This window comes from Strongylocentrotus purpuratus, unplaced genomic scaffold (genome assembly GCF_000002235.5).
Source record: "Strongylocentrotus purpuratus isolate Spur 01 unplaced genomic scaffold, Spur_5.0 spur5_contig_851, whole genome shotgun sequence".
Lineage (NCBI taxonomy): Eukaryota > Metazoa > Echinodermata > Echinoidea > Camarodonta > Strongylocentrotidae > Strongylocentrotus > Strongylocentrotus purpuratus.
The window spans coordinates 790,047-801,677 of NW_022145559.1; the positions used below are offsets into that span (position 1 = coordinate 790,047).

Here is an 11,631-nt window from a genome sequence, read left to right on the forward strand (position 1 = left end):
GATAGTAATGAAATGACATAACGTTCTCTTCTCTATTTAATGATCGACGTTAAACAAAAAATAATAAAAAATAAACAAAATCATAAATATCTTACTTGTTCTATTTCCTAAACTTGTTAACAAGTATTTCTTGATGATTGTCAATGCGCCTATATGGCCTCACATCTCGCCATATAACTATTTATATCTTTCAATGAGAGTAAGAATCCGTCGCATACTAAAGGTGTTAATGGTCCATTAGTGAATCTAATTAGATGATCTGTAATTGTATATTTTTTATGAACCTTTTATGATGTGATGATAAGGTAATTAGATTGACCATTAGCCCGATTCCAACTGGTCGAGAAAGAAACACCGTATTTATTACGATGTTTTATGTTTATATAGTCTCGATCTCGACATTCATACGACATGCATACAGGAAGAATAGCCGTTGACAGGGGCGGATATGGGGGCTCAGGGCGCACACCATCCCCCTTTTCTTCCTTCGAAAAAAAAATCAAATGAATGTTCAGTATTCAGAAATACCCCAGAATGTATCATAGAGCATCTTAAGCTTCAAAAGGGGTGACGTTATATAGTTTCGACGGTAGTCAAGTTAATGCATTATTGTTTATCATTTATAGATACCAGGCGCGTACGCAGGGGTTGGTTTTGGGGTTTTGGGGTTGAACCCTCCCCCCCCCCCTCCCTCAATTTTGTTTTTGTGTGTTTTGGAGGAACTCTCCTCATTGTTTTTTAATTTAAAAAAAATAAAAAAAAATATTAACAACTGTGTTAAAATGGTGACCAGAAAATGTGACCTTACCCCCCCCCCCCCCCCCCCCCAACGGAAAGAAATATCGATCGGTCAAATTTTCGGGACAAAAAAAAAGTGCTCTTATGATAATCATCATATACCCAAGTGGCGTAGCGTGTCTCCAGTAATTTAGGGGCGCTTGCATCATTGGGGGGGGGGGGCACCTTTGTCTCACAAGGTTGGAAATGGCCATTATCTTTAGAGGTTTGGGGGTCGTCATCTTTTTTTCTTCTTCTTACGTTTCCTTTTCCTCTCTTTCTTCCATTCTTTTGTCTTCATTCTTCCCTTTCTCCCCTACCCGTTCTCTTGTGTTCCGATTCCCGACTGAGCACCTGCCCCCGTACCCTCAAGGCATGTACGACACACTGCGCTAACGAAAGATCTTGTGATAATTATGTTTAGTTCTAACGCACTTTTTGTTTTCATAAGCAATATAAATGTTTTTCTACATTGCATTATTGTTTTACCTCCAACCGAGACCAGTTATATGATATCTTTCAGTTTTATGATATCTACCAGGAATCGAATGACTATAGATCAAAACTTAAAAGTTGATGTTGGGTTAAGATTGAAAAAATGGGGGTAAAAGTGTGTCCGATCAACTTCCAAATGGTTCCTATTTATTGTAAATAAACAATGAACACATTTATTAAACAATATTTTCATTGAGTATAATGTTTGTCACAAAATGATTATAAAAAAAGAAGAATTAAAGCAAAATATATAAATTTAAACTGGAAAACTTCACCTATAAACTGCTCACGGCCATATAGGGCGTTTCAATGCCAACCCATATAATTATTTCATATTGTGTTTTTTTTTCGCTTTTCTGACGATCAGTTTGTTTAAAAGCTAAAGAATCCTGATTTCATCAATCTTGCAATCATTCAACAATCAGACAATGATATCAAATTGTTTTGTGTCAGTATAAAGCCTTTATTGATTCAGTGTCGTGTGTTACCATAAACATTTCATTATCAGAAGTCTTAAGTATATTGACATGTAAACAGGGGAGTCGCTAGAACTTTTTCTGTGGGGGGGGGGGGGGTGTAGAGCACACCGTTTACCGACAAAACTAGCCACCAATTACCGACAGATATATGCCAATGTCTACAAATTTAACCCTTAAACCCGGGGCCGGGGCTAATTTCCCTACGAACTATCTATACCTCCGCATGCGCACATGGTCATTTTCCTTGAGGGTTTATTTCATCAAGACTAGACAGCAGGGGCGGCGATTTCTTTTCATGACCTGGGGGGACGAAATGCGAGGAACGAGGGAGGAGTGACGTAATGAGCCAAAACATTTTTCTGAGGGGGAAGAAAAAACTCCGCATCATCATCGCTCTTACATGTTACCTGCAGGCCCCGCGGAACCGTTTTTCAAAGTTGGAGGGGGGGGGGGGATAAAGTATTTGCGATCAGATAGAGCAAAGCAATTAAGTTGGATGTAACTTTGGCGTGGGGTCCAGGGGCAAAGCCCCGGCGGGGGTAATAGGGAGGAGCCCCATGAAGCTCAGAGTTTTTAGGCATTTAATAAGGGTCAGATGAGCATATTTCGATACCTTATTTGTGACACTTGCATGCAGGTCACTAATCGTACTGGGGTCCAGGGGTGAAGCCCCCAGAAGCTCAGCGGTTTTAGGCATTTAATTACGATCAGATGAGCATCCAGGGGCCGCCTTATAGGGCCCTTGGTGGGGTTAAGTGGGCGGAGCCCCCGTAAGCTCAGGGTTTTAGGCTTTTGAATATGGTCAGATGACCATCCAGAGGCCCGCTTAGGGCCCTAGTGGGGTCCAGGGGGCGGAGCCCCCGGAAGCTCAGGTGTTTTAGGAATTTAATTATGGTCAGCTGAGTAACCAGGGACAAGCCTTAGGGCCCTTAGTGGGGTCCAGGGGGCAGAGCCCCGGAAGCTTGGGGAAAATCATGCCATTTCAGTAACATTTGTAAATTAGTAACTGGTATCGAATTAGAAATAAACCACGTTTGATTTTTATCAGGGGGGGGGGGGGGCTGCCCAAAGCACGAGTGAGTGAGCATAGTGAACGAGAGGGGTCAAGGTAAATTATATTCCTTAGCAAAACTATAGTATGAAAACAAACAAAATACCTGTTTCACACTTCACTTTTCTACAATATTAATTGTACATTTTGAAGGATATTATGCGAGGGAGCATAGTTCTCGAGCCAGAAGATTATTGCATTTTTATTTGTCTAAACGCTGCACTCTTGGGCCCTCCAAAGTCTAATAGTGTGTTGCAGTCTTTAGTCAGTATTTGCTGTACATTATTTTTGTATACTTTTTCAAATCTTCCGGGGGGGAGACGTGTCCCCCCCCCCCCGGCCCACCCCCCCCCCCCCCCCGGATCGCCGCCCCTGCTAGACAGCCTCGTAGCTTTCATGGGTTAAAAATGTGCAACAATGGTGATACGGTGTGACGTGATCAGAAAGAGCGCTGCGCTTGTACACAACATACTCTTCCGGGTTCTGAGCTCAGTGCATGCGGGGCGACTTATGAACCCCTTTTTGTTTGTTGCTGATTATAGGTTGACAATAACGATGACATTTGACAATGATTTTTAATGATTGCTGGTGAAACTTCGAGAAAATACAAGTGTTATAGTTGTAGTCTCTCTCGAAGTCGTCTCAGCGGATAAAAAGTCGCAGTTCGATCGCAGGAAAAAAAATTGCCGGCCGACCGACATTATACATCTCACGGAGCTTCTGCATTGATATATGGATCGAGCGAGAATACCGACACAGCTGGCCCGACACGGCAACATAATTATGCGTATCTGTCTTCCTCCCTCGACGAGATGACTCCACCTCCCCCCCCCCCCCCCCCCTCTCTCTCTCTCTCCTACTCCCACCAATCCTCTCTCATGATCTTACCCCCGTCAGTCTCTCCTCTCTGTTACCCCCTCCCCCCCATTTCTTTTGTTTCGTTTTCTCTCCCCCCCCCCCCCTTTGTTTCCTTTTCCTTCTTTTCTTTCTTTTCTCTCTTTCTTTTCTTTTCCTTTCTTTTCTTTCTTTCCATTTCATTTTTCCCTCCCCCTTTTTTTCATGTTCCCAAGGGCAGCGCAATTTCACCGACAATTATCCTGATAGGTGGGGGGAGGGGTGTCGCACCCACTGAGACCGACGCCCCTGCATGTAAATGTTACTGCATTATAATGTATGTTAATCTTGTTTTTCATGAATCAAGCTTGTACTCATTGTAAACGTCAAGTCAGGAGTATATGCGTATTATGTTGGGTGTGTGTGGGGGGGGGGGGAGGGGTTGGGGGCACGGTACCCCCGATCTCTGCCCTATCGTGAACCCCTGCTATACACTAATTCTTGCTCCATCGTCAATGCTCTTTTCCGTAGCTTTAAAGGTACATACTGAATGTGTATAATCTTGCGTTCATCAGAACATAAATCCGAAATCAAAGATACTATATCTAGCCTATATCTATATTTTACCTCTACACCATACAGATATTATAATTCTCTGGCTGTTCAAAGCAAGTTCCCTCATGTGAGAAAGAGTCCTGGAAAATCATGCCATTTTAGAAACATTTGTAAATCACTGGTATCGAATTAAAAATAAAGTTTAACCACGTTTAAATTAGATTGGCAACTGCCCCACCCCAAGCCGCCCCCCCCCCCCTATCGGTAGGCCAGTGATGGTGAGGTAGTTTTGGGTTGATGTCTTGCAAAACTGTCCTATAGATCCTAGTTTTGTCTCCGTGTAACTATTAGGGTTCCCTGTCCTTAATTTGCCAATGTCTTTATAGTTTTGTAGGATAAATGTCTCAAGAGAAGATTCTGGGAATGAACGGCTGTATAGCTACATACTCTTTTAGTTCTTACTAAGTAGCATCGAGATTATCCATGTAATAGCATGCTCCCCCTTTTTTGGAAAGAATAATGTACTTACAAATTAAAGAGTTCGTAAATAACAATAATTTTAAACGAAACGCTATATTTTCATCTACAGCATAGTTCTGAAAATCATAAGAGCCTGTAAAAGTCAAATCAGGAATTTTAGAAAACATTGATTTTTTATCAATATTTATCCTGGCTATAGAATTATAATTTGTTGGTTGTTTTTTTCTAAATCGGAATTGCAGGCAGCCAGCATCGATAACAAGGCATTTCCTTCAAATCCTGTGAAGAAATATCCGGGTGTTTATCCAGAATCGCCTTGAAAGAAGGGTGGGGGCGCAAATTACAGTGCAAAATGTTTGACAAAGGCGATATGGCCTGGTTTTTTCTTCTCCCCCTCCGATATATATATTATATATATATAGGGCTTTAAATTAGCTCCCATGGGGAGAGAGCAAGAGAGCAAGAGAGAAAGAGGCAGAGAGAGCGGGAGAGATAATGGTGGAGAGGGAGGGGTGCAAAGATCCCCCCACGGCATGATTATTTACAGACCGCCATCATTCTCAAGGCGGCCTCCTCGACTTGCCTTCACCATCCGGAGGATCCAGATGCCTTGTGTCATTGGAGACGATTAGGGGGAGGGGGGGGGGGGAGGGGGGGAGGGGGGAGGGGACAGGGTATCATGACATGTCATTCAGGTTCAAGCTTTACTGATTTTAATCCAAACAGATAGGATCATGCTCAATTTGTGTACATCTTCGCTCGAAGATGTCGTTGACGAAGCTGTTCATGATGACCATGGCCCGACTGGAGATGCCGGTATCTGGATGAACCTGCTTGAGGAGGAGGAGTCAAGAAAGCGAAGAAGCCAGTGAAGAAAACGACTGAGAAGAAAGAGAAGAAGAATTTAATGTCAAGGTTATAGTGAAACTTCTTATTTCAACAGCTATCGGTTGCCTGTGTGTGTTTCAGGGCAGGAGGGTGGGGGGGGGGGGGGGCCTTATTGTCACCTCTTCCTTCTTTATAATAATAATAATAATAGTTTATTTTTATAAAGCGCTTAATACAAATGCAAATACAAAAGTGCTTTACAAACATACTATTACCCCGGTCATTGGATTCAGTGCTTGCCCGCACACACCCTATCGTCCCTGTTTTCACGAAGTGACGGTAGTGAGGAAAATCGCATACATTTTCACTTTTGATTTTTTTGCATTTTTGGACATCATTCACTAACATCTTGAACCTCACAAAATTTCAGATCATAATAATGTCTAATTATGTCACTATGACGATGACGTAAACAAGAAAATGCATAGCAAAAGGATTTTCTGTTTTCACGAAGTGACGGCCAAGTACGCGCTTAACAGCCGTCAATTCGTGAAAACATCGTTTGCTCTTTTCCTGCTTTTAATATTTTCACGAAGTGACGGTAGTGAAAATTTCGCAGTTTGGAACAGTCACAGACCATGAAAAGGTGAGTTTTTAAACATTTTTTAAGGTAAATCAATGTGGTACGCTCTTTAATTCATTCTGATTCTTTGTAAGCCATAAATATGTCCATGAGCACAGAAATGTGTGAAAAATACACCGCCGTTCCACATTTCGCCCCATATACTTATTTTCATGTAAGTGAATAAAGGAGTGAAGAATCATGTGATCCAAAACTAAAAAGATCAACTTAGACTTAATAAATATGCATCTAGACTAAATAACTTAAGTGGAGAGTCTTTCTTATTTTGCTCCACATCAAATATTAATGCTATAAGGTTCTTTTTATATCTGCTTAAGTTATAAATTTGAACAAAGTTTTACAGAAAGTTAGAGAGTAGACTCTAGAGACTAGAGTTTTACTTTTATTTTGTCAGTAATTTACTATTTAGCTAATTATAAATTTGATTTAGAGTCCAGAACTCTAGTTACTCTAGATCATCATTTTATAATTATCAGTTTATGTCAGCCACTACTCATCAATCTAGAATCTAGAGGTGAGTAGATCAGGATCTAGACAAGACTGAGACCTTTCTTGTAAGGCGCGCGTGCCTGGGTTTAAGAAATTTCAGGGCTCCAAGCCCAAGGCCAACATCAACATGGCCAAGGGCAAAGGGAGTTATGAAAATCATCATCATGCTGAGCTGAGATGACCTGGGATGTAGCCCCTCCTGGTTAACTGTTAGGGAATTCAATGATTTGCCTTTCAAGCAAAGAAGGACATGGATGAACATTTAATTAAAAATTGAAAATTAGATCGGTCCTGCCCTGAAAATGAATAAATGGCACCATCCGAAAAAGGAATATTTTTTTTTTAGACTGAAGTAATCATGAGTAGTCTACCTTTTGGGGAACAATGTCCACATGTTTAGCTTAGTTTCTCTCATTATCTGTACTCTGTGTCTGTTATATTCAAAGGCAGCACTTTACTTTAGTACCCTTGGTCCCTCACCCTATACAAAAATTATTTTAAACAATTGTTCTTGATACCAGCAAATGTTGCCCAACTCCACTTCGTGTTTTAAAGAATTTTCCAAGCAAGCACCATATACCAGATGATGTACATGTCTCACTACCTACACTTCAGTGGTAATGAAATTATGATGATGTTTTTGCTTTCACTTAGTTTCAGATGCAGTAGATACAATTTGCACTTATATGAAGAAAGCACTGGGAAAGTACATCTACTTTTCAAGAATGCCACAGGCCAGACACAAATCCAGGTGAGAATAGTTTCATGATCTGTTCAAGAAAATCACACTTTAGCAGCAAAGTACTAAAGTACACTCACTGCTTATGTGCATAGGGGTAGTTGTTGTTTGGTAGGGGCAATTGGAAAATTCTATTTTGGGGTAATAGGGGCAATTGAAAACTTCTGTTTGGGGTCAGTTATGCCTATTAATTAATTTGATGTACAAAAGATAATATTGGATTCATTTCCTTACCTCTGCTTGCAAAAAAATGAAAGAAAATAACTTGTAATTATTTCTTTCATTCTACACAATTAGATTGGATACAGGGACCGACATGCTGGTAAGATGGGTCCTTGATAATTCACTGAACACAGAGCTGCAGATGTGACTCGGCATAGTGACCTAAGAGTGGGAGCGGTATGGAACCGTTGAAGCAATTCACCGAACACTGTTGAAGCAATTCACCGAACACAGTCAGAGCTGCATGTGTGACTTGGCATGGTGACCCTTAAAGTCTCCTGACGGCTCCGATTGCGATTCTGATGATGACCCATTGTCTATGCTTGTGAGCGAGTCAAAAGGTATCTTTTTTCCTTCTTGATTGTTTCCCAATAGTTAAAATTTAAGATATTCTTAATTGTTTTTAATGCTTAGGTCTCTTAGTTAAGGGAATGAGTGGTCCTATCGAGGTCAGCATCTAATTTTTTTAAAATCCTTATCAAAAATTTCCAATACTAAGGTGATACCACATAAAGTATTTAATTTATTAAGAGACTCTCTAAAATTGGGTACCAAAACTACACATAATAATTTTGCCCAATCATAATGCACTGTAAAGTTTCCCTTTCATAATTGAAATTCTGATAATGATTTTTTATTGATTTTGACTTGGACTTTTTTATTATGATTTTTCTTTCTCTTATTTCCTTTTACTTTCAAGCAGTCTAGATCAAGGATCTTCTCTGCTTCAACCAATATCGCTTGGATGACATTATGTGTGAAGAAACTTGAAGAACTTGTGTTGAAGGGCATGCTTGAGAAACTAGAATCAATTACATTGATCGTTTTGGCAATGCTTCAATGTTTCAATACCTCGATCTCTCTTTTATACTGTATGATTTTAAACATTTTGAATATCATAAATAAAGCAAACTCCACTCATAATTGTAATTGTGTGTACTAGTAATCACAATGAAATGGATTGATTATAAAATCAATGAATTGATTTAAAGCAAACTGGTAACATTTTCCATGAGTTCTGAAACAATTAACTGAATGGTCGTACAGGCGTCAGTTTTCTGTTACAGTATTGTAATGAACTCCTGCAAACATAAATCTTTAATATTTAAATGTATAGCTCAGAACTGCTATTTATCAGGTATACCTACCTCAATCAGTAATGCATATTAGAGTTTTCGATTCCAGTTCCATGAATCCTCATATCGTATCTTTGTATTGAAGAATTTGTTTATCCATTTTCTTTAAATGTTTGTATTCATTAGAACATGAATATAAGTTACATTTCCACAATTGGTTTTTCTCTCAAAACACAATGTTACTAGTTCACATTTAATGTTTTAATTTATTACTTCTATAGTCATTCTCATCATAATTGTATTTGGTACTTCAAACTATCCTATAATGATCATACAATATAATGTTGCTGTTTTGAATTGTATCTGTTTGATGAGAAATGAAATTGTTTAGTCAAATTGATATTTCCATGTTTATCATGCATTGTTTAGCTGATAATAGTTTAGTCAGAGATTACGTGTTTACCTGGTTGAAGACAACCTTTAAGCATTGGTAAACTTTGTAGCGTTTGAGACTGTGTACTAAACTTTATTGAAATACCCTAGAAAGAGATTGTGTAAACTGACTTGGATCTGATACTCTACTCACAAGATATTTATGAAAAACAGTGATGAACAAAAAAGTAACGATGATGATTATATTAGTCATTTTTCCCATTGAAAAACTTCATGATACATGCAGTACATGTATGTCGAGCATTTTGTATGTCACATGTGGCATTTACTCGCTATGATTGCTGAATAAACATGATAACCAAGTCGTATATAAAGAATTAGATAAAGACATTTTAGCATATTTACAAGTACTGTATAATGAATGAAATAACCTTCGTATTCCGTGGATGTATAACTGATGAGTCTTTTCCACAAAACCCTAAATGTACATTTCAAAATACAATACAGTATTGATGATAATTGATGATGATATGTTTGGTATGAATTATTTAATATTTTTGAATTTATGCTCCATTTTCCACTTGCTGTTCGGGTTCCAAATGTTTGAATTAAAACTGCTCAGTCAAAATTCATTTTCTGTGTTTATATTGCAGAGTTGAGTAGTTAACTACAGATTATGGTCAATTATCAATACTGAATCTTTTTCCTTCATTCAAAAATATTTCTTAACATATTTGCTTTATTTCCTATCTGAAAAAATATATTTAGCTAGGCCCCTCTCTAAAATTTTAGAAATTCCTCATAGTAATAGAGTAGCAAAAGCCCTGATATCACTCGCAGGAATTTCAACAAGAAATGGCAGAATTTGTGTGATATTAAGGGGAGATGGAGGGGGTAAAGAGAGAGAGAGAGAGGGGGGGAGAGAGAGAGAGAGAGAGAGAGGGGAGACTACTTGAACGTGTTCTTAAGTGGAAAGTATATAGTAACTTTAGTGCAATCTTTAGTCCCTATACATACAATGTACCTGATAATTAAACCTCAAAGAATATTAAATACATATCCATTTTTAGCTTAAGATTAAAGAGAATAGCTTATTAATCATTTTAAAAGCACTTAGCGCCAATATCCATCTGTGCTATTGATAGTTAATTTATTATGAGCCGTAGCTTCGTGAACAAAAACTGACATCATACATCTAACATCATAATTATACAAAGAAGAAAAGGTGCTCTTATTTTATCCATACATTATATTAAACAAGTAATTTTGCCGTATTTCAGTGTCTATCTCATGAAATTGCTTCACGCAATAAAAATCCCATATGTTTTATACGCGCTCGGCTACGAGCCGTCACTTCGTGAAAACAAAATTCAAGCGTTCTATGTGATTTGTGTTTTCACGAAATGACGGTTAAGTTAAAAGTTCATACAGAGACATTCAGTTTATTCTTATCAATAAAAAAAAACAGCTACCAGCCTACCAAACGAGGAAAATGTACTCTATCTCTCAGTTCGCATTATTTTATATGTACATCAATTAAACAAAACAAAATGCCGTTTTTAGTGTCCATTTCGAGAATTCCATCCACAAGGGAAAAGTCCCATACGTTTTACGCGCGCGGCTACGTACCGTCACTTCGTGAAAACAAAATCAAAGCGTTCTATGCAATTTGTGTTTTCACGAAATGACGGATGTGTTAACAGTCCACACAGAGAAATGAAAAAGCAGCTACAGAAAGAGGAAAATGTACTCTTTCTCACAGTTTGAATTATTTTATCTGTACATCAATTAAACACAACGTTTTGCCGTATTTAGTGTCCATTTCGAGAATTCCATCCACGAGAGAAAAATCCCATATGTTTTACGCGCGCGGCTACGTACCGTCACTTCGTGAAAACAAAATCACGGCGCGTCCTTGAATTTCGTGTTTTCACGAAGTGACGGTAATGTTTACAGCTCATTTCCTCAAAAAATATAAGAAATTATGGAAATATTTAAAGATAGAACTAAACATTGAGATATTTTCAATCCCAGGATATAAAATTTATTTGCCTTTGATAAATTAAAGAGGTTGAGCTTATGGCTCCAACCTTTGAAAGCGATTTATTCAAAACTAACTTTCTTTTAGTTGCGCGCTCTACCGTCACTTCGTGAAAACAGGGACGCTATGTACAATCTCCACTCCCTGGGGAGCATTCCAGCCAGGATTTACTTGACGCTCAGAAACTGTTTGACCAACAATGACGGTCGCATCCTACCGGGTACCCATTTGACACCTGGGTGGAGAGTAGCAAGTGAAGGTTAATATATTGCCAAAGGATATTGTCGTCGGTCGGGATTCGAACCCTCGACCTTCGCATCTCCAGTCCAGCGCCCACGACACTCTCTTTATTCCTCTCTCTGTTTCTCTTTCCATGATTCGAAAGAGGGCACGTACCCCTGTGCCCCTTGTCTACGCCATTGCCTGGTGTCACATGAAGGCTACTGATGCTAGATGTCTAATAATCTTTTGAGGTCTTCTGATCACGATAGATAATAATTATCTGTCTAAACACGATTTAGGACAAACT

General features: G+C 38.8%; 1 long non-coding RNA gene across 2 annotated transcripts; it reads left to right on the forward strand.

Moving 5' to 3' along the window:
* Nucleotides 1–5,820: 5,820 nt before the first annotated feature.
* On the forward strand, nt 5,821–8,847 carry LOC115928056. 2 transcript variants are annotated; one of them, XR_004065848.1, is made up of 4 exons: nt 5,821–6,145; nt 7,286–7,382; nt 7,668–7,933; nt 8,293–8,847. It is a non-coding gene; the product is annotated as an uncharacterized LOC115928056 (long non-coding RNA). The 2 variants fall into 2 exon arrangements; XR_004065847.1 differs by having other exon boundaries at nt 8,296–8,847.
* The last annotated feature ends 2,784 nt before the right edge of the window (nt 8,848–11,631 follow it).